The sequence below is a fragment of the Monodon monoceros genome, unplaced genomic scaffold (assembly GCF_005190385.1).
Source record: "Monodon monoceros isolate NGI ecotype Baffin Bay Population unplaced genomic scaffold, NGI_Narwhal_1 Super_Scaffold_9, whole genome shotgun sequence".
Taxonomy (NCBI): domain Eukaryota; kingdom Metazoa; phylum Chordata; class Mammalia; order Artiodactyla; family Monodontidae; genus Monodon; species Monodon monoceros.
Window position 1 is genome coordinate 15757606 of NW_021703786.1, and position 26218 is coordinate 15783823.

The window sequence follows — 26218 nt, forward strand, 5'->3', positions numbered from 1 at the left end:
GCTCTGTGGGAGAGGTGATTGATATTTGAGGTGGACCTTGAAAGGAGAGTTGGACTTTGCTTGGTGGAGAAGATGGGGGAGGGTGTGCCCCGCCAAGGGGTGTGCTTGGGGTGGGGGGATGGAGGCATAGAGGGCTGAGCCGGAATGACAGCAAGAGAGACTGGGTAGGGGTGGGCTAACACTGGAGAAGGGGCTGTTAATGGTGAATGCCCAGCTAAAAAGCTTGGGGTGTGCCCTGCAAGTCCCCATGAGGCTTTTAAGTACCATGATTCAGAAAGAACCTGTAGCAGTGGGCAGGGAGGAGTCACCTGGGGAGACGCAGGGGTGCAGGGGGTGAGTGAGTGTTCTCTTCGAGCCACCAGCCACCCTGACCACATCCTTCTCCAGTTTGCTGCGAGGGGCACCTCTCCTGATTGGGGGAGGGGAGACCAAAGCAAGAAATGAACTCTTTGCAGAGCTGTTGGAGAATTGCCAGATTAAAGGGGCCAAGGTCTGGGTGGGAGTTGCATTTCGAGAGATTCTCCTGGAAAGGTTCGTAGAGGGGACACCTGGACACTGTGTTTATTAAGCACCTACTATGGACACTCTGCAAGATGGCCTCATTTAATCCTTACAAGAAGCCCAAGAGGTTATTTTTCTTTGTTTGTTTTTAAACAAGATGTTGGGGGTAGGAGTTTATTAATTAATTAATTTATTTTTGCTGTGTTGGGTCTTTGTTTCTGTGTGAGGGCTTTCTCTAGTTGTGGCAAGCGGGGGCCACTCTTCATCGCAGTGCGCGGGCCTCTCACTATCACGGCCTCTCTTGTTGCGGAGCACAGGCTCCAGACGCGCAGGCTCAGTAGTTGTGGCGCACGGGCTTAGTTGCTCCACGGCATGTAGGATCCTCCCAGACTAGGGCTCGAACCCGTGTCCCCTGCATTAGCAGACAGATTCTCAACCACTGCGCCACCAGGGAAGCCCCAACCAAGAGGCTTTTTTCCCCTTTTTTACCGATGTGGAAACAGAATTTAAGTTTCAGTAGTAAAGAAGTAAAGGGAAGTGTAAGTCCCTTCCCTAAGGTCCCACAGAGTGTAAGTGGGATAAGAATTCAGGTCTGTCCATCCCCAAAGCCTTTCCCCTTCACCTCTTACCACCTCCCAGGAAAGAGGCAAGGCTCCCTCCCAAAGGAATGACTCAGGCCCTAATCTTCAGCCCTCTCTCACTGTCTCCATGCTGGACCAGGCCTCCAGGGCCCCACACCAACCCCATGACATGAGCCACTCTCAGATGAGAAAACCGAGGCTCAGAGAAGTTAAGTGACTTGCCCAAGGACACAAAGCTAATTAGTGGCAGAGGCAGGATTCAGACCCAGATCCCTTCTCATACCTAACCACTCACTTAGCTTCTTTGTTCCCGTTTCCTCATCTGTAAAATGCACCTGGGAGGATTAGAGAGAGCATGCGCAGATATAAGCCACTTGGCACAGTGCCCGACAGTCCTTCAATGGTCAAGAAATATTTACTGAGCACCTACAAGGAGCAGGACCCTCTTCTAGATGTTGGGAGGTAAGAGGAAACAGAAGCCAGCCCCTGCTCTCCCGAGGTGGATACGAAGGCAAGGATGGAGAGGGGAGTGAGCCATAGGCACAGAGACCATGCCCCATAATTGCTCCCACTAAGTGCTTGGGCAAGTCACTCCGGGGTTCTCTGCTTCTGGATCTAGAAAACAGGAAGAGCGCAGAGGGGAGATGCTTCACACAGAGTAGCCATCCACGTATTCTGTCACTGCCAGTCCCCTAGGTGAGCAGCCCTGCTCCCACCCCTGTGAGACCAGCAAAGCCCCTCCCCCCACACACACCCCCACCCAGACGCCTGGCCCAGGCCGAATCGGTGGCCTGGAGTGCACGCTTTGCTTCCTGCTCCCTCTCTTCCCAGGACCTGCAGCCTCTGCTCCTTGTCCTGTGGCAGACTGAAAGCTGCTTAGCCTCCATCCAGGTCCAGCCCTAAATCTGATGCATGTATCTTAGAGGTTGTAAGAACCTGTGGTTCAGGGACCACCTTCAAGGCTCTGAGGCAGCCCTGAGGAATGAGGCCCCAGCTCTTCACTCTCAAGGGGTGGGGCAGATTCAGCTTGAGTGAGGGGTGAGTGGGCTTCTGGTCGAAATCAGGGAGCTCCTTGTAGGGAAACAGGGAAATCAGAGTCTAACCTGAGGAATATAAGATCATCATAATTGGGACCATTCTTAAGCACTTAGGACATTATTTCATTTAATCCTCTGTGTATATAAAATCCCACTTAATTTAAATTTTTTTTTTTTTTTTTTTTTTTGGTTTTGCCGCGTGGCTTGCAGGATCTTAGTTCCCTGACCAGGGATAGAACCTGGGCCCCCTGCAATGGAAGCGCCGACTCCTAACCACTGGACCACCAGGGAATTCCCTAAAATCCCATTTTAGAGTTGATAAAACTGAAGCCCAGGGAAGTGAAGTGAGTCACCCAAGGATTAGAAGTCCCTGCTCTTCTCTACCTCCACGCGGCTGGCTGGCTGAGCTCAGCCCTGTTGCTCCTGCGTTCTGGGTCAAGGCTGAACTTCAATCCCCAAGTGTAACCAGAGGTAGGGGTGCTGGGACCCAAGAAGTGGGGAGAAAGTTTTGCACCTCTCCTGGGTCATTGCTGGTCATGTCACCCCCTCTCTGGGCAGCCACCCACTCAGTCTCATCCCCAACCTCAGGGTCAGGAAGTAGGGCCAGGGTTGGGAGGTGGGGTCAGGTCCTTCCTAGCTCCCCATTGCTGCTTCCATTACTCTGTCACTTTCTTGCAAAAGTCCTACTGCATCTACTTGTGCCACCCTCTACCCCCCTCACTGGTGTTGTCCACTGACCTTGCCTTCCATCTGTTGAAGCCTTTTGACATCCCACCCCCTAGTGCACCCTGGGTAACTCTAAAGTCCCAGCCTCTCCGTTCTACAGCCTTCACATGTCTAATCACTTTCTCCTCTGCCTGCACCCTTGTTCACATCCTGTACATTGTCATCACCTGTAAGTGCTCACATTTTCCTCTCTGACCTCATCTTCTGCTCCTTTTGTTCAATTATTCCTCAGACAACTGTTCTTCGATCTCTGTCAATTGACCCGGTGATGTTTTCCCCATCCATCAGCTCCCTTCTGTCTTCATTCTCTTCCTTTTTCAGCCCAGAGTCTCTGCTTTATCAGATCATCTTCACTCACTACCCTCAGTCTTCTGTGGTTACATTTGCCTGGCAAGAGCCTGACACTGGACTTCTGATTCAGGAAGGCTACCTATGTTTACCACACCATCCCTCTGAAATGACAGAGAAAAAATATACTGAAGTTTTAAAGCAGATTACATTGTACTAATAGGAAAACCCAATAGAGAAGAGGAATCCAAGACTCCATAGAGCGAGCCTCTCAAAGTGTGAAGTTTCCTAAAAGGACCCTAGATTTCCTGCTAATATCAAGAACAAAGCAAGGATGTCACTCCTATTATCACAATTCAATATTGTGCTGGAGGCTCTAGCCAGTGTGCTAAAGCAAGGGGGAAAAGGCATCTAGAACTGAAAGGAAGATGTAAAACTGTCTTTATGTGAAGACGGTGTGAACGTCCATGTAGAAAATCTGAAGGAACCTAAAAAATAGCTACTAGAACTAATAAATGAGTTTAGCAAGACTGTAAGATATAAGATCAATATATGAAGTCAATTATATTTCTATAGACTAGCAATGAACAACTGGAAATTGAAATTTTAAAAAATGCCATGTACAGTAGCATCAAAAAATACGAACTACTTAGAAATAAGTCTGACAAAGGATATATAAGACCTGTACACTGAAAACTACAAAATACTGCTTAGAGAAATTAAAGAAGAATCAGTAATGCAGAGACATACCATGCTCATGGATCAGAAGACTCCATACTGTTAAGATATAAATTCTCCCCCAATCGATCTATAAATTCAACACAATCCCAGTCAAATTCCCCACAGGTCTTTGTAAAAATCGAAAAGTTGATTCTAAAAATCTTAAGGAAATAAAAAGGACTTAGAATAGCCAAAACAACTTTGAAACGGAAGGACGGGAAAACATTGGAGAGCCCTTCCCCCTGGCTGGCAGCAAGGAAGCCACAGGGTGCCTGAAGTTACTGTAGAAGACGTTGCCTAGGGTTACTGTAAAAGACATGAACCAGCAGGAGTTCATCAGGGCTCTGACAGCTTTCCTCAAAAAGTCTGGGAAGCTGAAAGTCCCTAAATGGATGAACACCACCAAGCTGGCCAAGCATAAAGAGCTTGCTCACTACACTGAGAGCTGGTTCTACATAGAGTGGCTTCCACAGTGCTGCACCTCTATCTCCAGGGCTGTGCTAGGTTGGCTCCAAGACCAACACCTATGGGGACATAAACCACATCATGTCTACCCACTTCAGCAGGGCTCCAAGAGTGTGGCCTGTCTGTTCCTCCAAGCCCTGGAAGGGCTGAAAATGGTAGACAAGGACCAAGATGGGGGTGGTAAGCTGACACCTCAGGGACAGAGACATCTAGACGGAATTGCCAGATGGGGGCATCTGCCTAAGAGAAGCATTAGAACAAATGCTGGGTTAATAAATTGCCTCATTCTTTAAAAACGAAAACTAGTTGGAGAACTTACACTATGTAAACTCAAGGTTATTAGAAAGCTATAGCAATCAAGGAGGTGCATGTTGGGATCAAGATAGACAAATAGACTAAAGGAAGAGAATACAAAGTCTATAAACAGACCCACACATATATGGTCAATTGATTTTTAACAAAGCTGCAAAGACAGTCTAGGGGAAGAAGGATAGTCTTTTCAACAAATGGTCCTGGGAGAAATGGATATCCATATACAAAATAAAATAAAGTACCTCACACCATATATAAAAATTATCTCAAAGTGGATCCTAGACCTAAACATAAGCCTAAAAGTATAAAATTTCTAGAAAAAGACATAGAAGAAAATCCTTGTGACCTTGGGTTAGGCAAAGATTTCTTAGATAAGACACTTTAAAAGAAAAAATTGAAAAATTGGACTTTATTAAAATTAAGGCTTTCTGCTATTTGGAAGACACTGTTAAAGGAATAAAAAGACAAGCCCCAGGGCTTCCCTGGTGGCACAGTTGTTGAGAGTCCGCCTGCCGATGCAGGGGACATGGGTTCATGCCCCGGTCCAGGAAGATCCCACGTGCCGCGGAGCGGCTGGGCCCGTGAGCCATGGCCGCTGAGCCTGCGCGTCCAGAGCCTGTGCTCCGCAACGGGAGAGGCCACAACAGTGAGAGGCCCGCGTACCGCAAAATAAATAAATAAATAAATAAGGATAACGGGCTGGGTGCAAATTGCTTGCATCACCACTAATCCAAATGTACCATAAAACAGTTGCTTTTACAGTAAGAATAGGATTTGTCTTCACCCATAGTAGGTCCTTCACAAACATTTGTAGAATTGATACTGACCAGGGTTCTTGGCCTTCCCTAATCAATAGAAATTGGTTAGAGGCCAGTTAAGAAATTCAGGCAAGCCTTGACTGGGGCCCCTGCTGCAGCTCTGGGGAGCGAAAACAAGTAACAAGTTCTCTTGCTCCCTCCCGGCAGGAGGTGGGGGGTTGGGGGCTGGTTCCTTGTATGGGGTGAGGGTAGGGGTGCGTCCAGGGGTTAAGCTGGAGGGGGGGCTTAGGTGGTTTACCCACCCCCTTTGGTGGTGTTGAGTGCAGGGGGTCTGCGCAGTACCCTGCTTTTCTCCCAGCTCTTCAGAAGTGGCAGCTGGGTTTTTCGTGGTCTTTCTGTATCTTGCTATTCAGAATTTGCCCCAACTCTGAATGCACGCAGTTATTTTTAGTCTTTGATAATTTCCTTGTATTCTGTGGCTCAAGAGAACATTTGTCCAGGTGCAAGCACTTCAGCAAAGGGTCCCAGGTCCCAGGTCCCAGCCTGTCTCAGAATGACCACGTAAATGAATAGGCAAATAGATCAATAGCATAGTCCAGAAACAGTCTGCATGTAGTGACTATTGTAATATAAAGGTTTATCATGTATATCTATTAAATATGTCCTTCATGTCCATGAGCACCTCAAGGTAACACACCCCCAAATTGACCTAAGCACCCTACTCCCGTTCCCTACTGATGCACTTCTTCCTACTTCACAGTTCCACACAATCACCCAGACAGGAAAAGTGGTCACCCTGGATCCCTCTCTCCCCCTCACTCTCATTCTGTTTACCTTCTGAGATGTCTCTCAGTCTCCCCCTCCCACCGCGTGGGAATTTAGCACAGGATAAAAACAGCATTTCAAACCAGCAAGGAAAGGAGACAGTGCTAGAACAAGTGGCTATCTATCTATGGAAAAAAAAAAGTGAAATCCATACATAAAAATGAATTCCAGATGGATTAAATATCTAAGTGTGAAGAGTTAAACTATAAAAGCACCAGAAAGAAATATAGAAGGATGTTTTTTATAATTTGGGGATGGGAAGGACTTCTATGAGACATGAAAATCATAAACCATGAAGAAAAAGATCAACAGATTTGATTACAGTGAGAGGCACCACAATGTTACAAATTGAATGCTAAGCTGGGAGTATTGGCAACATTTAAGACACAGATAGGTTTCATTATTACCCTTAATATACCACAAGCTCCTAAAAATCAGTAAGAAAAAGTTAGAAAACCCAAGTTAAAAAACGGGCAAAAGTAATAAGACAATTTATAGGATAAACGCAAAAGGCTAAGAAACATATGAAAAGTTGTTCACGTTCACCGGGGTCAGGGAAATGCAAATTAAGACAATAATGAGCTACCATTTTTGTCCGCTAAATTGTTAAAAAAATTAATACAACAAATAATGTTCAGTGTTCACAGGAGCGAGGATAAAAAAGAACACGTATACATTGTTGTCGGTGAGAATATAGACCGGTGCAACAGTTTTGGGTGCAGTTTATTAGTACTCATCAAATGTTGAGTGAATCCTTTGAGAAAACTACTCCACTTCCTTTTTTTTTTTTTTTAATTGATCTATGTCATCTCATTTTTTTCATATTTCCTTTTTAAAATAAATTTATTTATTTATTTATTTGGCTGTCTGGGTCTTCGTTTCTGCGCGAGGGCTTTCTCTAGTTGCGGTGAGCGGGGGCCACTCCTCATCGCGGTACTCCACTTTCAACAGAAATCTGTTGTTTCAGCATCCGTCACCCTTTCTCCCAGCTACAGCCTCGCCCACCTCCCACTCTCTGGAGAACCCCTCCCCTCTCACTCACTCGCACGCGATTGGGCGGGGCTGCTCCCCTCCCAGTCATGTGACTTCACCTTGATCAATCACTGAGTCATCCTCCCTCAAGCAAACGGAATGGTTTAGGGCAGAGCGTGTGATCTGAATGAGGGTCAAATTAGAGAACACCTTGTGACTTTTTTCCAGTCTCCCGGAAAGAAGAGCTGGTGGAGTGCTTCTGGAACTTCTATGGCCACCTTGACATCACATGGAAGAGTTGATCTGAGAAGCCAGAGGAAATCAAAGCCATGTATTGGTGAAAGATTCATGAAGACAAACTTTGGGCACCTGGACCCAATCGTGCCTAAAGTCAGATGTCCCTAGGAATTTAGTATGTGAATCAATAAAACCCTCCCACCAATTTGAATTACATTTCTGTCCCTTGCAAACCAAAACAATTCTAATATTGAATCTATCCTTTAAAATATTTACTAAACTGCTGTTGGGGTGAAGGGGGAGTTTCAGAAAACTATATAAATGTTCTGTTTTTAATTTTAAAGTATATGCCTGTGCATATAAAAAGGTCTGAAAGGACACACATGCGCGCGCACACACGCACACGATCGTAATCCCTAAGAAAGTGGCAATGAGAGCCGAGGGAATCCACTCTTAACCCTTAAGCACCTATTCTGACCAATCATTGTTCTAGGCTGGGGGCATAGCATTAAACAAAACAAACAGAATCTCTGCTTTCATAGTACGTGGAGGCATCATTTTTTAAAAAATGAGTGAATCCAACTTTCTGCTTTCACTGTGCCTATATCCAAGCAGCTGAGTAGTACTAGAGAAAAACACAGAGCCGAAAAGACAGGAACCCAAAAAAAAGGGTGGTTCTTGATGTTATATGGAACCTGAACATGGCTTGACAATGCTCCTATTAATTACCTCTCCTGATCTCTAAAAAACTTTCAAAGTCTCCCACTTACCTTCCTTAAACTTTTAGGAGAGTGATTGCAGTTGTCATTAGGACAGTTCATCACTAGTCTGTGTCTCTTCCTTCCTGGCACATGGTAAGATTCCACTGCCCTGCCCTCTGAAGTTAGGGATGGCCATGTCACCTGCTTTGGCCAATGAAAAGTGGATGGAACTTACATGTGTTTCGTCCAGGTGGATGCTTTTATGAACTGGTGCACAATTTTCCATGCTCCATTTCCCTTGCCAGAGGGACCATCAGTAACTAGCTGGTGGAAGCTCCAACCAACCTGTGTTGATGTGAGGATGATGTGAAACAGAGCCTCATGTCAACCCATGATGGCCATGTAGTCCAAGCAAGAAATAAGCCACGATGCTGTGGTAGTTCGGTTTCTCTAATAAGCAGAGTTCTAGATAGGGTTAGATGGGCAAAGCATTTATTGGGGCAAACGCCTGTTAAGGAGAAAGGGTTAGGAGCCAGAGTAGGCATGGAGAGCCATCAGACCACAATGCAAGTCTGACACCTTGAGAGGAGAGAAGGAATCAGGAGGATTGGGCAGGAAAACAAGCTTCCAGAAAGGCTGATGGAAGGACTACCCCAGCAGTCCAGTGGTTAAGACTCCGCACTTCCACTGCAGGGGGCACGGGTTCGATCCCTGGTGGGGGAACTAAGATCCCATATGCCGCGCGGCCAAACAAACAAACAAAAAAGAAAGGCTGATGGAGATAGTTCCCAAGCCGAAATTACCCATTAGTAGAGTCCCAAGTCCCACAAGAATGGGCCAACACTAGTACCCCAATGGCTGAGCATCAGAGGGGAAACATGGCCTCAATACAAATGCAATGAAGGATTCGTAGGGATGGCAGCTGGGGGCTGTCAGTCAACTATGCTCCACATGGCAGGTTTCCTTGAAGGAAATCTGAGCAGCACATTTCAATGACCCTCAGAGTTCTTTAACCCAGGGGTCAGCAAACTACAGCCCACAGGCCAAGTCCACCCTGCTGCCTATTTTCATAAATATAGGTTTGTTGGAGCACAGCCACACCCTTTTGTTTACTGTTATCTATGGCTACTTTCCCATGACGATGGCCGAGTTGAGCAGTTGTGACAGAGACTACAGTCTCTGTACCCTGTGATAGTAATTACAGCTTGCAAATCCTAAGATATTTACTAGCTGACCCTTGGCAGGAAAAGTTGCCAATTCCTGCTTTAACCTACTGCGATTTGAGGGAGGTTTATTGCCATAGCAAAACCTAGCCTATTCTGACTGGAATAGTGATCTAAATGTATCTTCTTTCCTCACCTCCCACTCCACAACCTACTCCAACCTGGTGCTACACTTCCCCTCCCCCTCAACTCCAAACTACTCTTTCTAATGCTGTGGCATACCTGTTTTTTATATATATATATATATATATATATTTTTTTTTTTTTTGGCCATGCCCAACGGCCTACAGGATCTTAGTTCCCCCACCAGGGATTGAACCTGTGCCCCCTGCAGTGGAAGTGCAGAGTCCTAACCACTGGGCCACCAGGGAACTCCCCCCTGTTTTAGCTCTTATCTAATTTGACTTCTTAGCAACGTACAGCACTTACCTATTTCCCCCTTCTTAAAACATACTCTCCTCCCAGCCTCTAGGACACTACACTTTCTTGGTTTTCCTTTTATTATCTCTTTGACAACTTTTTCTTAGTCTCCTTGGCTCAACCTATTAGATGTTCCTCAGGTTTTTGTTCTAGGCCTGCTTCTATCCTCACTCCCTAACATTCTATGGCTTTAATTACCATCCATATTCTAGCAGTTCCCAGTTTAATATCTCCAGCTCAGATATAAGCTCCTATACATTCAATTGCATACAAGACCTCTCTCCACTAGGCTGTTGATTGTTCCAAAACTGTTCTCATCACCTTTTCCCTTAATCCTCTTTCCCCTCCTGAATTTTTAAAATAAATGGTAGTATCATCCACCAAGCTGCTTATACCAGAAATCTGAGTCTTCTTTGATTCTTTATTCTCTTTCACCCCACACTCTAAATCCAATCACTAAGTTCTGCTTTTCCTACCTCCGGAAAGGTAATTTGTCCACTTCTCTCTATTCCCATTGCTATGAATCTAATCCATGCTGCCCTTTTTATTCACCCAAACAACTGCTACAATCTCTTAACTGGTATCCTTGTTTCTCTTCAAGTGTTTCTCCAATCAAATCCTCACACTGCAATCAGAGACCTTTGCCAGCGAGAATATAGGAACAAATAGGAAACAAATAGAACAGGGTAGATTTAAACACAACTATATTAGTACTTATGTGAAATGTAAGTGGGCTAAATACTCCAATTATAAGAGAGAGATGTCAAACTATAATAAGTAATCCAATTATATGCTATTTACAAGAGACATATCTTAAATGTAAGAACATGGAAAGGTTAAAATTAAAGGATGAAAAAAGATACAATGCAAGCACTAACCAAAATAAAGTTGGTGTAGCTAAATTAATATCAGACAAAGTAAACTTTATGGCAAGAAGTACTACTAAAAACACACACATTTTATGATGATAAAAGGGCCAGTCAAACAGGAATACATAATAGTCCTAAATTTATATGCACCTAACAATATAACCTTAAAATATATAAAGTGAAAACTGACAGAATTAAAGGAGAAATAGACAAACCTTCAATTATAGTTTATATTTTTAACATATATCTCTCAGCAGCTGATAGAACAAGTAGATTTTAGAAATCAGTAGAGAAATGGATGATTTGACAACATAATTAACGAATTTCCCTAACTGACATTTATAGACTACTATATATATATATATTAAAAAAAAAACGAGGAAACTAACAACTACAGAAGGCACATTCTTCTCAAATATCAATTTTCACACTTAACAAAATTGTCCATATGCTGGGCCATAAAGCAAGTCTTAACAAATTTCAAGTTATTAAAATAATGCAGAATGTATTATTTGAACTCAGTGAATTTGAAATCAGTAACTAAAAGATAACTAGAAACCCCCCTCCCCCAAAGTTTAGAAATTAATTAATAAGCCTCTAAATAACCAATGGGACCAAAGAAGAGACCACAATGGAAATTACTAAATATTTTGAATTGAATGATAATGGGATACAGCTAAAACCACAATTAAAGAGAAATGTATAGACTTAAATTTATATATTAGAAAAATATAAAAGATAAAAATCAATGATTTAAGCATCCATTTAAAGAATTTTTAAAAAGAACAACAATTAACAACCCCTCCAAAAAAAAGTAGAAGAAAGGAAACAATAAAGATAAGAGTAGCAATCAACAAAATAGAAAAAAAAATACAATAAAGTTAACAAAGCCAAAATTTGGTTTTTGGAAAGACCACTAAAATTGATAAAAACCTAGCAAGAAAAATAATGGGGGGGGGCAGCAAAAATAAGTCATATTAGGAATAAAAATGGAAACATTACTACAGACCCCACAGGTGTTAAAAAATAATAAGGGGATATTACAAACAACTTCATGTCGATATTTGAAATTTTAGGTAACATGGGAAAATTTCTCTAAAAAAATACAAATTACCAAAAATGTCACAGGAATATCCAAAAATATCACAAGAATACTCTAAATTTTGAGGTCACAATAGGCCTACATCTGGTAAAGAAATTGAATCTTTCATTTAAAATCTTCCCACAGAGATAACTCCAGGCCCAGATGGCTTCTCTGGGAAATTATTCCAAGCATTGAAGGAAGAAATATTACCACCTTACACAAACTCAGAAAATAGAGAAAAAAAGAACATTTCTCATCTGGTTTTATGAGACTTGAATAACTTTGATACCAAAACCTGACAAGCTTATTACAAGACAGGCAAGTTATGGCCAATATCTCTCGTAAACAGAGGCACAAAAATCCTACACAAAAATACCAAATCAGGACTTCTCTGGTGGTCCAGTGGGTAAGACTCTGCACTCCCAGTGCAGGAGGTCTGGGTTCGATCCCTTGTCGGGGAACTAGATCCCACATGCATGCTGCAAGTAAGAGTTCGCATGCTGCAACTAAGAATCTGCATGCCACAACTAAACATGCCACAACAAAGATCCCATGTGCCACAACTAAGACCCAGTGCAGCCTAAATAAATAAATTTCTTTAAAATACCAAATCAAATTCATATTTTTTTGTAAAGGTAATTAATAATAATGACCAAATGCTGTTTTGTCCAGCAGTGAAGGTTGGTTTGCTATTCCAAATTCAACCTATGTAACTAATCATATTAATAAAATAAAGTAGAAAAACTACCTGACCATTTTTAATAGGTGCAGAAAAAGCATTTGACAAGACTTAATACCCATTCATGACCTTTAAAACTCTCAGATAACTAAAATAAAAGGGAATTTCCTCAATTTGATAACTGTTGTCTCAGAAAAAATCCTATACAGTTGGCATCATATTTAATGGTGCAATATTGAGTGCTTTTTCCCTAATATTGGGAACAAATAAGGATATCTATTCTTCTAGCTCAACATTATCCTAGCTAGCTCAATAAAGAAAGAAAACAACTTGAAGGAAGAATGATTGGAAAGGAAGAAGTAAATCTGTACTTGTATACATGGTTGTGTACATATAAAATCCTAAGGAATCTACGAAAACTATTAGAGCTAATGAATGAACTTAGCAACAACATTGTCAACATACAAAAATCAATTGTCTTTCTATATACTGGCAACAAACGACTGGAAAATTAAAATTTAAAAATACCATTGACAATATAAAAAAACCATAAAATACTAATAAATAAATTTCATGAAAAATATGCAAGACCTCTACACCAAAAATACAAAACATTGCTTAAAGAAATAAAAGACAGGGACTTCCCTGGTGGCACAGTGGAGAAGACTCTGCGCTCCCAATGCAGGGGGCCCGGGTTCGATCCCTGGTCAGGGAACTAGATCCCACACACATGCCGCAACTAAGAGTTCGCACGCCACAACTAAGGAGCCCTGGAGCCACAACTAAGGAGACCACCTGCCGCAACGAAGGAACCCATGTGCTGCAACTAAGGAGCCGGCGGGCTGCAACAAAGGAGGCCTCCTGCCACAACTAAGACCCGGTGCAACCAAATAAACAAATAAGTAAATATTAAGAAAGAAAGAAAAGACAAATAGAGAGGTGCTTCATATTCATAGATTGGAAGGCGCAGCATTGTTAAGATGTCATGATTCCTATGTTGACTGATAGATTCAGTGCCATCATAATCAAAATCTTGGCAGGTTTTTAAAAATAGAAATTGACGGGGCTTCCCTGGTGGCACAGTGGTTAAGAATCCGCCTGCCAATGCAGGGGACAAGGGTTCGAGCCCTGGTCCGGGAAGATCCCACATGCCACGGAGCAACTAAGTCCATGCGCCACAACTACTGAGCCTGTGCTCTAGAGCCCGCGAGCCACAACTACTGAGCCTGCGTGCCACAACTACTGAAACCCGCGCGCCTAGAGCCCGTGCTCCACAACAAGAGAAGCCACCGCAATGAGAAGCCCGCACACCGCAACGAAGAGTAGCCCCCACTCACCGCAACCAGAGAAAGCACACACACAGCAATGAAGACCCAACGCACCCCAAAATAAAAATAATAATAAAAAAATAGAAATTGACAAGCTGATTCTATCATTTGTATGGAAATGCAAAGGACCTAAAATAGTCAAAACAATCTTGAAAATGAAGAACAAACTTAGAAAACTAACAGTATCAGGGACTTCCCTGGTGGCGCAGTGGTTAAGAATCTGCCTGCCAATGCAGGGGACACGGGTTCCATCCCTGGTCCAGGAAGATCCCACATGCTGCAGGAATAAACATAACCCAGGAATAAACATAACCCAGGAATAAACATAAGAAAAGATGTGCAAAATACTAATGAAAACTAGAAACCAGTCTGAGAAATGAAAGACCTAAATAGCAATACATGTTAACCATCAGGAGACTCAATATTGTTAATATGTTAATTATTCTCTTAATCTTTAATAAATTGAATGAAATATCAATCAAAATCCTCGAAGGATGTTTTTGTAGAAATTGACAAACTGATTCTAAAATTTATATGGAAATGCAAAGGAGCTAGATTAGCCAAGGCAATCTTGAAGTGCACAGTTTAAAGACTTACAGTATCAGATAGCAGAACTTATTATAAAGAGATAGACAGACAGATGGTAGATAGATAGATAGATAGACAGATAGACAGATAGAGAGATAAATCTACAGTAAGAGATTATTAGCACAAGGATAGGCAAATAGACATTGGTACAGAATATAGTCCAGAAATAGACCTCCACATATATCATCACCTAATATACAACAAAGGCGCAACTGCAATTCAGTGGGGAAATGATGGTGCTTTTAATAAATGGTGTTAGCACAACAGACTATCCATATAGAAAAAATGGAATCTTGGCTCCTATCTCTAACATATTCAAAAACTTATTTGGGATGAATCATAGATATAAGCGTGGAAAAGAAACACAATAAAGCTTCTGAAAAAAATCGTAGAAGGATATTTGTATGGTTTGGGGGAAGGCAAACATTTCTTAATCAAGGTGCAATAAACACTAAAGATAAAGTAAAAGACTGATATGTTTGACTTCATTAAAATTAGAAACCTCTGTTCATCGAAAGACACTGTAAAGCTGAAAAGGAAACCACAGAATATGTAAACAATTCCTACTAATTAATTTTAAAAATCAAGCAATCTAATTTTTTAAAAATAGACAAAACACTTGAGTACACTTTACAAAAGAGGATATTCAAATATCCAACAAATGCATATGAAAAAGTGCTCAAATCACTAGGCATCAGGAAAATGCAAATTACAACCACCATGAAATACCAATGCACATCTACAAGTATGGCTAAAATTTCTAAAACTCGAAATTCATAATGGGAGTATGAGTTGCTACAGTCACTCTGGAAAACTACTTGACAGCTTCCATGAAAGTTAAACATAGCTTACCCTATGGTCTAGCAACTCCACTCCTAGTTACATGACAAATACGAATGTGTATTTCCAGTAAAACAAAAAAATGTACAGCCAAGAACTGGAAAAAAAAAAACAAAAAACAAATGTCCATCAATAGTAGAATGGATAAATTGTATAATACTCATGCAATGGAATTTTATACAACAGTGAAAATGAATGAAATTCTGCTGCATAAAATAATATGGGTGAATCTCACAAACATAATGTTAAGTGAAAGAAACCAGATTCAAAAGAATGTGGACCAACCCTTGTACACTGTTGGTGGGAATGTAAATTGGTGAAATCAGTGTGGAAAACAGCATGGAGGTTTCTCAAAAACTAATAATAGAACTACTATATGACCCAGCAATTTCACTCCTGGGCATATATCCAAAAACTACAAAAACACTAATTCGAAAAGATACATGCACCCCCACATTTATAGCAGCATTATTTACAGTTGTCAAGATATGGAAGCAGGGCTTCCCTGGTGGTGCAGTGGTTGAGAATCTGCCTGCCAATGCAGGGGACACGGGTTCGAGTCTTGATCCGGGAAGATCCCACATGCCACAGAGCAACTAAGCCTGTGTGCTACATCTACTGAAGTCTGTGCGCCTAGAGCCCGTGCTTTGCAACAAGAGAAGCCACCACAGTGAGAAGCCCGCACACCGCAACGAAGACACAACCCAGCCCAAAATAAATTAATTAATTAAAAATTTAAAAGGATATGGAAGCAACCTAAGTGTCCATCAACAGATGAATAGATAAAGAAGCTGTCGAATATATGTACAGTGGATTACTACTCAGCCATTAAAAAGAATGAAATTTTGCCATTTGCAGCAACATGGATGGACTTGGAGGGTATTATGCTACGTGAAATAAGTCAGACAGAGAAAGACAAGTACTGTATGATATCATTTATATGTGGAATCTAAAAAATAAAACAAACTAGTGAATATAATAAAAAAGAAGGGAATTCCCTGGCTGTCTAGTGGTTAAGACTTGGTGTTTTCACTGCCATGGGCCTGGGTTCAATCCCTGACCAGGCAACTAAGATCCCACAAGCCACATGTGGTGCGGTCAAAAACAAAAACAAAAAGGAAGCAGACTCACAGATATAGAGAACAAACTAGTGGTTATCAGTGGGGAGAGGGAAGGGGGAAGGGGCAACATAGGGATAGTGGATTAGAGGTACAAACTGTTATGTATAAAATAAGCTGCAAGGGGGCTTCCCTGGTGGCACAGTGGTTAAGAATCCGTCTGCCAACGCAGGGGACAAGGGTTTGAGCCCTGGTCCAGGAAGATCCCACATGCCACGGGCAACTAAGCCCGTGCACCACAACTACAGTGCCTGTGCTCTAGACCCCGCAAGCCACAACTACTGAAGCCCATGCACCACAACTACTGAAGCCCATGCACCTAGAGCCCATGCTCTGCAACAAGAGAAGCCACTGCAGTGAGCAGCCCACACACCGCAAAAAAGAGTAGCCCCCACTTGTGGCAACTAGAGAAAGCCCACGCACAGCAACAAAGACCCGACACAGCCAAAAATAAATAAATAAATAAATTTATTTATTTTTTAAAAAGCTACAAGGATATATTGTACAACATAGGGAATATAGCTAATATTTTATAATAACTATAAATGGAATATAACCTTTAAAATTGTGAATCACTGTATTGTATACCTGTAACTTATATAATATTGTACAGCAACTTTACTTCAATTTAAATTTTTTTTAAAAAGAATATGGACCATAAAATTCCATTAATATGAAGTTTAATAATGGGGGGGATAAAAGAACAGATAAAAAAATACATGATGATAGAAGTCAGAAACATGGTTACCTGTGGAAAGGGGTGGAGGGACATTGGGAGGGCTTCTGAGGATTGGAAATGTTCTATATCTTGATCGGGGAGTGGTTATACCATATACCTATGGAAAAATTCATCAAGCTGTAAGACATGTGCACTTTGCTGTATGCATGTTATACCTCCATTAAAAAGTTTTAAAAAGATAAGGAGGATGTTATTAATTACTATATGATTAAATTTGCAAATTTGGAAGAAGTGAGAAAATTCTTTAAAAAGTACAACTTCCCTAAACTGAAACAAGAATAAATTTTAAAATCTGTCTGGCTCCATATCTATTAAGGACATTGAACCGATAATCGAAAGTCTAGTCACAAAGAAAACCCCAGGCCCAGATGGCTTCACCAGTAACTTCTTCCAAATATTTAAAGGAGAGATATAAAACATTTACAAGAAACTCTTCCAAATTAAGAAAGACAAGAAGCACTTCTCAATTCATTGTATGAGGCCGTTATTTCCTTGATATTGAAGCATGTTAAGAATATTACAGGCAGAAGGGGAGAGGCAGCACGTCAAGGAGGGCCTCTAGAGTGTGGGGCTCCAGAGTTTGGAGCCGTGTGGCTGACAGGGTCTTGGTGCTCTGGCCGGGTGTCAGGCCTGTGCCTCTGAGGTGGGAGAGCCGAGCTCAGGACATTGGTCCACCAGAGACCTCCTGGCTCCACGTACTATCAAATGGTGAAAGCTCTCCCAGAGATCTCCATCTCAAAGCTAAGACCCAGCTCCACTCAATGACCAGCAAGCTACAGTGCTGGACACCCAATGCCAAAAAACTAGCAAGACAGGAACACAACCTCACCCATTAGCAGAGAGGCTGCCTAAAATCATAATAAGGTCACAGACACCCCAAAACATATCACCGGAAGTGGTCCTGCCCACCAGAAAGACAAGATCCAGCCTCAACCACCAGAACACAGGCACCAGTCCCCTCCACCAGGAAGCCTACACAACCCAGTGAACCAACCTTAGCCACTGGGGGCAGACACCAAAAACAACGGGAAGTACAGACCTGCAGCCTGTGAAAAAGAGACCCCAAACACAGTAAGTTAAGCAAAATGAGAAGACAGAGAAACACACAGCAGATGAAGAAGCAAGGTAAAAACACACCAGACCAAACAAATGAAGAGGAAATAGGCAGTCTACCTGAAAAAGAATTCAGAGTAATGACAGTAAAGATATCCAAAATCTTGGAAATAGAATGGAGAAAATACAAGAAACGTTTAACAAGGACCTAGAAGAACTAAAGAGCAAACAAACAACGATGGACAACACAATAAATGAAATTTAAAATTATCTAGAAGGAATCAATAGCAGAATAACTGAAGCAGCAAAACGGATAAGTGACTGGAAGATAAAATAGTGCAAATAACTACCACAGAGCAGAATAAAGAAAAAACAATGAAAAGAATTGAGGTCAGTCTCAGAGACCTCTGGGACAACACTAAACGCACCAACATTCTAATTATAGGGGTCCCAGAAGAAAAGAAAAAGAAAGGAACTGAGAAAATATTTGAAGAGATTATAGTTGAAAACTTCCCTAACATGGCAAAGGAAATAGCCACCCAAGTCCAGGAAGTGCAGAGAGTCCCATACAGGATAAGTCCAAGGAGAAACACGCCAAGACACATATTAATCAAACTATCAAAAATTAAATACAAAGAAAAAATATTGAAAGCAGCAAGGGAAAAGCAACAAATAACATACAAGGGAATCCCCATAAGGTTAACAGCTGATCTTTCAGCAGAAACTCTGCAAGCCAGAAGGGAGTGGCAGGACATATTTAAAGTGATGAAAGGGAAAAGCCTACAACCAAGATTACTCTACCCAGCAAGGATCTCATTCAGATTCGACAGAGAAATTAAAACCTTTACAGACAAGCAAAAGCTAAGAGAATTCAGCACCACCAAACCAGCTTTACAACAAATGCTAAAGGAACTTCTCTAGGCAGGATACACAAGAGAAGGAAAAGACCTACAATAACAAACTGAAACAATTAAGAAAATGGTAATAGGAACATACATATTGATAACTACCTTAAATGTAAATGGATTAAATGCTCCAACCAAAAGACATAGACAGGCTGAATGGATACAAAAACAAGACCCGTATATACGCTGGCTACAAGAGACCCACTTCAGACCTAGGGACACATACAGACTGAAAGTGAGGGGATGGAAAAAGATATTTCATGCAAATGGAAATCAAAAGAAAGCTGGAGTAGCAATTCTCATATCAGACAAAACAGACTTTAAAATAAAGACTATTACAAGAGACAAAGAAGGACACTACATAATGATCAAGGGATCGATCCAAGAAGAATATATAACAAGTGTAAACATTTATGCACCCAACATAGGAGCACCTCAATACATAAGGCAAATGCTAACAGCCATAAAAGGGGAAATCGACAGTAACACAATCATAGTAGGGGACTTTAATGCCCCACTTTCACCAATGGACAGATCATCCAAAATGAAAATAAATAAGGAAACACAAGCTTTAAATGATACACTAAACAAGATGGACTTAATTGATATTTATAGGACATTCCATCCAAAAACAACAGAATACAGTTTCTTCTCAAGTGCTCATGGAACATTTTCCAGGATAGATCATATCCTGGGTCACAAATCAAGCCTTGGTAAATTTAAGAAAACTGAAATCGTGTCAAATAGCTTTTCCGACCACAATGTTATGAGACTAGATATCAATTACAGGAAAAAATCTGTAAAAAATACAAACACATGGAGGCTAAGCAATACACTACTAAATAACCAAGGGATCACTGAAGAAATCAAGGAGGAAATCAAAAAATACCTAGAAACAAATGACAATGAAAACACGATGACCCAAAACCTATGGGATGCAGCAAAAGCAGTTCTAAGAGGGAAGTTTATAGCAATACAATCCTACCTCAAGAAACAAGAAACACTTCAAATAAACAACCTAACCTTATACCTAAAGCAATTAGAGAAAGAAGAACAACAAAACCCCAAAGGTAGCAGAAGGAAAGAAATCATAAAGATCAGATCAGAAATAAATGAAAAAGAAATGAAGGAAACAATAACAAAGATCAATAAAACTAAAAGCTGGTTCTTTGAGAAGACAAACAAAATTAATAAACCTTTAGCCAGACTCATCAAGAAAAAAAGGGAGAAAACTCAAATCAATAGAATTAGAAATGAAAAAGGAGAAATAACAACTGACACTGCAGAAATACAAAGGATCATGAGAGACTACTACAAGCAATCATATTCCAATAAAATGGACAACCTGGAAGAAATAGACAAATTCTTAGAAAAGCACAACCTTCCAAGACTGAACCAGGAAGAAATAGAAAATATAAACAGACCAATCACAAGCACTGAAATTGAGACTGTGATTAAAAATCTTCCAACAAACAAAAGCCCAGAACCAGATGGCTTCACAGGTGAATTCTATCAAACATTTAGAGAAGAGCTAACACCTATCCTTCTCAAATTCTTCCAAAATAAAGCAGAGGGAGGAACACTCCCTAACTCATTCTACAAGGCCATCATCACCCTGATACCAAAACCAAAGATGTCACAAAGAAAGAAAACTATAGGCCAATATCACTAATGAACATAGATGCAAAAATCCTCAACAAAATACTAGCAAACAGAATCCAACAGCACATTAAAAGGATCATACACCATGATCAAGTGGGGTTTATCTCAGGAATGCAAGGATTCTTCAATATATGCAAATCAATCAATGTGATAAACCATATTAACAAACTGAAGGAGAAAAACCATATGATCATCTCAATAGATGTAGAGAAAGCTTTTGACAAAATTCAACATCCATTTATGATAAAAACCCTCCAGAAAGTAGTCATAGAGGGAACTCACCTCAACATAATAAAGGCCATATATGACAAACCCATAGACAGCATCGTTCTCAATGGTGAAAAACTGAAACCATTTCCTCTAAGATCAGGAACAGGACAAGGTTGTCTACTCTCACCACTATTATTCAACATAGTTTTGGAATTTTAGCCACAGCAATCAGAGAAGAAAAAGAAATAAAAGGAATCCAAATCAGAAAGAAGAAGTAAAGCTGTCACTGTTTGCAGATGACATGATACTATACATAGGGAATCCTAAAAATGCTACCAGAAAACTACTAGAGCTAATTGATCAGTTTGGTAAAGTAACAGGATATAAAATTAATGCACAGAAATCTCTTGCATTCCTATACATTAATGATGAAAAATCTGAAAGAGAAATTAAGGAAACACTCCCATTTACCATTGCAACAAAAAGAATAAAATACCTAGGGATAAACCTACCTAAGGAGACAAAAGACCTGTATGCAGAAAACTATAAGACACTGATGAAAGAAATTAAAGATGATACAAACAGATGGAGAGATATACCATGTTCTTGGATTGGAAGAATCAACATTGTGAAATTGACTATACTACCCAAACCAATTTACAAATTCAATGCAATCCCCATCAAACTACCAATGGCATTTTTCACAGAACTAGAACAAAAAATTTCACAATTTGTATGGAAACACAAAAGACCCCGAATAGCCAAAGCAATCTTGAGAAAGAAAAATGGCACTGGAAGAATCAGGCTCCTGGACTTCAGACTATACTACAAAGCCACAGTAATCAAGACAGTATGGTACTGGCACAAAAACAGAAATATAGATCAATGGAACAGGATAGAAAGCCCAGAGATAAACCCACACACATATAGTCACCTTATTTTTGATAAAGGAGGCAAGAATATACAATGGAGAAAAGACAGCCTTTTAAATAAATGTTGCTGGGAAAACTGGACAGCTACATGTAAAAGAATGAAATTAGAACACTCCTTAACACCATACACAAAAATAAACTCAAAATGGATTAAAGACCTAAATGTAAGACCAGACACTATAAAACTCTTAGAGGAAAACATAGGCAGAACACTCTATGACATAAATCACAGCAAGATCCTTTTTGACCAACCTCCTAGAGAAATGGGAATAAAAACAAAAGTAAACAAATGGGACTTAGTGAAACTTAAAAACTTCTGCACAGCAAAGGAAACCATAAACAAGACAAAAAGACAACTCTCAGAATGGGAGAATATATTTGCAAATGAAGCAACTGACAAAGGATTAATCTCCAAAATTTACAAGCAGCTCATGCAGCTCAATATCAAAAAAACAAACAACCCAATCCCAAAATGGGCAGAAGACCTAAATAGACATTTCTCCAAAGAAGATATACAGATTGCCAACAAACACATGAAAGGATGCTCAACATCACTGATCATTAGAGAAATGCAACTCAAAGCTACAATGAAGTATCACCTCACACCAGTCAGAATGGCCATCATCAAAAAGTCTACAAACAGTAAATGCTGGAGAAGGTGTGGAGAAAAGGGAACCCTCTTGCACTGCTGGTGGGAATGTAAATTGATACCGCTACTATGGAGAACAGTATGGAGGTTCCTTAAAATCTAAAAATAGAACTACCATACAACTCAGCAATCCCACTACTGGGCATATACCCTGAGAAAACCATAATTCAAAAAGAGTCATGTACCACAATGTTCATTGCAGCTCTATTTACAATAGCTAGGATGTGGAAGCAACCTAAGTGTCCATCAACAGATGAGTGGATAAAGAAGATGTGGCACATATATACAATGGAATATTACGCAGCCATAAAAAGAAAAGAAATTGAATCATTTGTAGTGAGGTGGATGGACCTAGAGTCTGTCATACAGAGTGGAGTAAGTCAGAAAGAGAAAAACAAATACTGTACGCTAACACATATATATGGAATGTAAAAAAAAATGATTCTGAAGAACCTAGGGGAAAGACAGGAATAAAGCCGCAGACATAGAGAATGGACTTGAGGACATGGGGAGGGGGAAGGATAAGCTGGGACGAAGTGAGAGAGTGGCATGGACATATATACACTACCAAATGTAAAACTGATAGCTAGTGGGAAGCAGCCACATAGCACAGGGAGATCAGCTTGGTGCTTTATGACCACCTAGAGAGATGGGATAGGGAGGGAGGGAGGGAGACACAAGAGGTAGGAGATATGGGGATATATATATATGTATAGCTGACTTACTTTGTCATAAAGCAGAAACTAACACACCATTGTAAAGAAATCATACTCCAATAAAGATGTTAAAAAAATAAGGATATTACAAAGAAAAGAAAATTATAAGTCTCTCTCTTGAATAGAAATGGAAAAAAATTTAAATGAAATATTAGCATATCCTATACAATAATATATAAAAGTAATAATACAGGGACTTCCCTGGTGGTCCAGTGGTTAAGAATCCACCTTCCAATGCAGGGGATGTGGGTTCGATCCCTGGTCAGGGAACTAAGATCCCACATGCCGCGGGCAACTAAGTCCGTGCACTCTAGAGCCTGCGTGCCACAACTAGAGAACCCACGTGCCGCAACTACAGAGAAGCCTGCATGCCGCAGTGAAGAGCCCCATGCGCCGCAATGAAGATCCCCTGTGCCGCAACTAAGACCGATGCAGACAAATAAATAAATAATAAATTGGTTAAAAAAAAAAGAATAATTCATAACTACCAAATTGGGTTTATTCCAGGAGAGCAAGATTTATTTAACATTAGAAAATCAAATAGTTATTCATCTCTTTACCAGAATAAAGTACAAAACCCATATGATTATCTCAACAGATTCAGAAGAACTTGAAAAAATTTGACACTAATTCATGCTTTTTTAAAAAGAAAACTCTTAGCAAAGTAAGAAGAGAAGAAAATTTATTTAATCTGGTAAATGCCAAACTATCGAAAGCCCTCCTCTGAGACAGAAAACAAGACAAGAAGGTCTCTATCACCACTACTTAACATTGTACTAGAAAGTCTAGTCAATGTAATAAAGCAAGAACATTATATAACAAGTACAAGGATTAGAAAGGAAGAAATGGGCTTCTCTGGTGGTTAAGAATCTGCCTGCCAATGCAGGGGACACGGGTTTGAGCCCTAATCTGGGAAGATCCCACATGCCACGGAACAACTAAGTCTGTGTGCCACAACTACTGAGCCTGTGCTCTAGAGCCTGCGCTCTGCAACAAGAGAAGCCACCGCAATGAGAAGCCAGTGCACCGCAGCAAAGAGTAGCCCCCGCTCGCCGCAACTAGAGAAAAGCCCTCACACCAGTCAGAATGGCCATCACCAAAAAGTCTACAAATAGTAAATGCTGGAGAGGGTGTGGAAAGAAGGGAACCCCCTCTAAACTGTTGGTGGGAATGTAAACTGGTACAGCCACTATGGAAAGCAGTATGGAGGTTCCTTAAAAAAACTAAAAATAGAGTTACCATATGATCTAGCAATCTCACTCCTGGGCATATATCCAGAGAAGATGAAAACTCTAATTTGAACAGATACACTGGGACTTCCCTGGTGGTCCAGTGGGTAAGACTCCACTCTCCCAGTGCAGGGGGCCCAGGTTCCATCCCTGGTTGGGAAACTAGATCCTGCATGCATGCCACAACTAAGAGTCCACATGCTGCAACTAAAAGATCCTACATGCCACAACTAAAGATCCTGCATGCCACAGCTAAGACTCAGTGCAACCTAAATAAACAAATTAAAAAAAAAAAGATACACCAATGTTCATGGCAGCACTATTTACAACAGCTAAGACATGGAAGCAACCTAAATGTCCATCAACAGATGAATGGATAAAAAAGATGTGGTATATGTACATATACAGTGGAATATTACCCAGCCATAAAAAAGAATAAAATATTGCCATTTGTAGCAAAAAGGATGGACCTAGAGATTATCATACTAAGTGAAGTAAGTCAGACAGAGAAACAAATATTATATGATATTTATATGTGGAATCTGAAAAAAATAATACAAATCATCTTATTTATATAACAGAAACAGACTCACAGACATAGAAAACAAACTTATGGTTACCAAAGTGGAAAGGGGAGGGGGGAGGGATAAATGAGAAGTATAGGATTAATAGATACACACCACTATAAATAAAGTAAACAATAAGGATTTACTGTATAGCACATGGAACTATATTCAACATCTTATAATAACTATAATGGAAAAGAATCTGAAGCTGAACACCTGAAACTAACACAATATTGTAAATCAACTATAGTTAAATTAACAAAAATTTTTTTTTCTTTTTTTTTTGCAGTACGCGGGCCTCTCACTGCTGTGGCCTCTCCCGTTGCGGAGCACAGACTCCGGACGCGCAGGCTCAGCGGCCATGGCTCACGGGTCCAGCCGCTCCGCGGCATGTGGGATCTTCCAGGACCGGGGCACGAACCCGCGTCCCCTGCATCGGCAGGTGGACTTTCAACCACTATGCCACCAGGGAAGCCCTAAAAAATTTTTTTAAGTATGAAAAAAAACGATCTATGTCCTCTTGTGGAAATGACCCTATTATCATTATAAAATGGCCCTCTTTATCCTTTGTGATAATCTTTGCTCTGAAATCTATTTTGTCGGCTGTTAATATAGCCCTTCTGATTAGTGTTAACATGATACATCTTATACTAATATAGCCACTCCAGCATTCTCTTGATTAGCATTAGCATGGTATAGCTTTTTACTTTTTACCTACTTGTGTTTACTTTTAGGTGGGCTTCCTAAAGACAGCATGTAGTTGGGTCTTTCTTTTTTATCTGCCTTTTAATTGGATTGTCTAGACCAGGTATATTGACTGAAATTATTGATATGGTTGAGTTTAAATGTACCATCTTGGGTGCACACCTGTATAAATTTACTAAAACTCAGGTAGATCACCAGGTTCTGCCTGAGTTACCCCTGCTTGTGCTGTGGCCTGGAAACTCACTCCAGGTTGTAGGCTGGGACAACCGTAGAGCTTATAGCTTTGCTTCTCTTCTTTCAGGGATCATTGTCCTGTGCTATCTGATTTCTAATGTCTGAACATCATTGTTTCATATATTTTGTCTGACTCTTTAGTTGTTTCAGATGGGAGAGTAAATCCATTCCCTGTTACTCCATCTTGGACTAAAGCAGAAGTTCAGAACTCTCTCTCTCTCTTTCTCTCGCTCTTTCTTTTCTCTCTTTCTTTCTTTCTTTTCTTTCTTTCTTTCTCTTTCTCTCTCTCTTTCTCTTTCTCTCTCTCTCTCTCTCTCTCTCTCTCTCTCTCTCTCTCTCTCTCTCT

General features: G+C 40.7%; 1 pseudogene; it reads left to right on the plus strand.

Moving 5' to 3' along the window:
* The first annotated feature begins 1437 nt into the window (after window positions 1-1437).
* LOC114888955 overlaps window positions 1438-26218 on the plus strand; it is a 34361-nt pseudogene continuing 9580 nt past the window's right edge.